Source organism: Oncorhynchus gorbuscha, unplaced genomic scaffold, assembly GCF_021184085.1.
Source record: "Oncorhynchus gorbuscha isolate QuinsamMale2020 ecotype Even-year unplaced genomic scaffold, OgorEven_v1.0 Un_scaffold_1670, whole genome shotgun sequence".
Taxonomy (NCBI): domain Eukaryota; kingdom Metazoa; phylum Chordata; class Actinopteri; order Salmoniformes; family Salmonidae; genus Oncorhynchus; species Oncorhynchus gorbuscha.
This window is the reverse complement of record NW_025746384.1, coordinates 114,163-117,633: the sequence shown is the minus strand read 5'-3', so window position 1 is coordinate 117,633 and position 3,471 is coordinate 114,163. Positions and strand designations below refer to the sequence as shown.

The following is a 3,471-nucleotide window of genomic DNA, read 5'->3' as shown; positions in this document are numbered from 1 at the left end:
TAGCTCTACTGTGGTACAAAACCACAATCTTGATATCACAATCTAGAAAGTTTTCAAATTTGAGTATGTCAGAGAAAGCCACAGCATCCCGGATACCGTTGTAACGCCGCTAGATCAGTACATCCCGTGTTGAGTAAATGGGACAGACCTATTGCAAAGCATAGCTTATTACCGGGATTGTGAACGTTTGAGGTAGACCCTTTTATTGCTGATGATTTCTGACTGCATTATGCTATCTAGCTTCCTTCTCTGCCCACCACCACCCTGGGGTTGACCTATTATTTGCACTACAAGCTCGAGGGTCCTATCGGCTATGACGGATACATTTGACTGAACAAGTCGTTCTAGCAGGGCGATAAATTGTTCAAGATCTGCTTCGCCATTGGTCAAAATAAGAGATACCGTGTTATACAGGCAATCTCCACAAATTTCCAACTGTAAGACATCACGTGGTTCGCCATAATCTCTAGCCCTTTCTAACAGTTCATTCAGAGTGTCCAATATCATTATGTAAAACACAGCATAGTCAAGATTCTGATTCACCCATGCGAAATTGAAAAACTGTCGAATCTCTGTATTGTTGAATTGATTTCGGTACACAACACGAACACTTCTATCCATACCGTTTCCATCCTGAATTATTAGACAATTTTCTGCAATTCCTCAAAAACATCGTATTGCGTTTCAGACTCTTCGGACATGGGTGTTAATGTCTGGTTTTGAGGGGTGTGTGTTGCAGAATTAGATCTCAGGCTCTCTTCATCTGGGTAATTAGCGATATGGGGGCTTCGGGAATCTGTGATAACAGGTTTTCGTCGGACGGCGCTGACTCATTCATACGATTAATAATTTCTATGAGTTCGGCTGGAATCTGTGATAATATGCTTTCATCTATCGGTATTATGTCTGTTTACCCCGCCTCTTTCATATGGTTAATTATAGCTTGGAATTCTGGCGGTATCTGGGATAAGAGGTTTTCAACTGTCTCGCCTAGGTCTGTTTGGTCAGCCATATGGATAATTAATGATGTGTGTTCTTGGGTTATTCTGGAAGGATCCGTGTAACATATATGCTTTTAACGCCTGTATTTGCGTTTTTTAATCGGATTGCTGTTTAACATACGTGGAATTGCTCTATGCCAGAAGGATATATCCTGACGGTATTGGCGCTCTAGTAAAACACCCAGGCGTCTGTGTAGCAAAACCTTTCGGGATTTTAGAGCCCTGGAAAAGGCTGTGAAAACCTAGCTTGTTCTATTTCAGATCCGTCTGTTGTCACCACAGAATTGGCAGAATCAAGAAGGTTGGCCGCATCCCATAATAACCGGTCGTCTGCCTCGGAAATGTCATTTATAAGGTTTAAATCCTCCGTTTTGGTTGTTTCATTGGGAATGTTCGGTGAGCCGGGATCCTCCTCGCGCTTAAGATGTGTGAGGTATTCGGTGCCATTATACGCCGGGGAGGAGTCTGAAAGAAAATAATACATACAAAATAGGTTATTAAACATAAAAATATGTCAGGTAAAAATGTCAAACACATTTCAGGTGTAATACTATATATTAACAATACATAATTACATTACCTCTGTTCTGACCGAATCCGGGGGGGGGGCCTTGACTTTTGTCACCAAGAATTCCCGATTCTGCCAGGCCTGTCTCGTTGGAGCCTGACAAAACATTATTTGTCCTTGTTTTAACATATTCAAGGCTAAAAATGTATAAATAATAATAATTATATATATATATATATAATGGTTTCATACCGTGTCCATGGAGCGCCGTCTCGTAAATTCCCTGTCCTGTCGTACTTTTCCGGAGGGGTTGATTCTGAGCAATGTATTTGCGCCGGAGTTGTGCGTTGTTTGCTTGGGTTAGGAATATGGAGCGAGCTGGTGGAGGTTCCCAGGGGAGTTGACCGGACGTTTAAATCCTCTGTTCTCGGTGTGTTTGAAAAAACGTTCGTACAGAACGGGAGAATTGCATCTGTGTCATCGGATCTGTCATCTGCTCTTCCGAAGCCGTTCAGGGTCCACATGGACCCCGTTATTCTTCTTGGCTGTATGTCAGCTGTAAACACAAAAATAGCTTTTAATATAGGGTGCACACGTTTTTGTTTTGAATGTATAAATATTCTTGTGTATGTGATTATTGGATTTACGTCTACAATAATGTGACGGGGTTTGGCTGCATGCGATTTGCTCCTGAGAATCGCCGTCTAACGCTGTCTGTTCCAGATCATTTATCCCTCTGAGCAGCTGCGTAAATGTTGGAGACCCTACAAACTTTAGATAATATTAACGTTAGATAATATTAACATTTTATATGATAAGAATACGTGCATTGACCCACATTTAAAACACATATAACTCCATGTTTAATATTACAATAACATCCTTCATGTTCAAACAATTCCACGCATCCAAATCTAATATATATATTTTCATTAACTCACCTTCAGAAAGCTCCATTAGGACGGATTCACAGATGATCCTTTTAAATGTTCAGTCCGATAACTATTCGGGGTTGCTGGCCTGTGGGTTTGTAGCTGCGCTAAAGCGGTGCGAACATAGTGGATCGGACACTCGCTCCTCGGTCTTGTCTCAAAAGGAGAGATACTACGGAATGCATTTACAGGGCATGGGGGGTGACGTTTTTTCGGGCGATATCCTGTTTGCAACACCCTGTATATTTTGGTTTAGATTACAAAGGTAGTGATTTCAAACAACAGGAGGGGTGTCGAGACAGTAAGACGTGGCCCTTTTGATTTCCTACATCCTCAGGGTTAGCACCTTGGAGGGTGTCCGATGTAAATGTATAGACCGGAGTGGGGGCACGGTTAGTATATGCGCTGATTAGAAATATCAATGTTTATCCCTGGGGGTCGGTCTAGACATGGTGTATTCTTTCTGGGGGCTGGTTGACTTTTTAGCCTTCACATCCTCTGGAGGGTGAGATAAATTAGGATTTGAAAGGCATATGTGTTAATGAATCGAAAATCACCATTTTAAGAGACGCCGTCACACTTTTTGATGGGGGATAGGCAGGTATCTGTACATACCGTTTGCATGATAGTGAAACCTTGGTTTCAAACGACCCCTGCAGAGAGAGAGAGAGCCTTGAGTGCAGATGCCTGGGCATTGTTGAACACACCTTTTGTTTTTGAAACACACACACCCACACCAGCACACGCACGCACACACACACACGGCTTTTCCGTAAGTCTTTTTTCTTCGCTACAGACCGGGGTGGGAGAGTTAACGAGAGCTTCCCATTCATTAAGGCAGGGGTCCCCAAACTTTTTCCTGTGAGGGCCACATAACTTTTCCCTTCTCTGATGGGGGGCCGGTGTCAGTTTGTAACAGAAAAAGTGTGACGATCGTAGGGGAGCTTAAAAATGTATTGTTTTCCAGAAAGCCACACATAACCAAATAACCCTTTCCAGGTTCTTTACAGAAAAAAGTCAGGAAACAAAT

The 3,471-nt window shown here is 42.5% G+C and overlaps 1 long non-coding RNA gene across 1 annotated transcript; it reads right to left on the bottom strand.

Annotated features, from left to right (window-relative positions):
- Positions 1-1,247: 1,247 nt before the first annotated feature.
- On the bottom strand, positions 1,248-3,180 carry LOC124023655. The gene is made up of 5 exons (XR_006836713.1): positions 2,451-3,180; positions 2,157-2,280; positions 1,762-2,065; positions 1,582-1,665; positions 1,248-1,466 (listed from the first exon to the last, which is right to left on the bottom strand). It is a non-coding gene; the product is annotated as an uncharacterized LOC124023655 (long non-coding RNA).
- Positions 3,181-3,471: the final 291 nt, after the last annotated feature.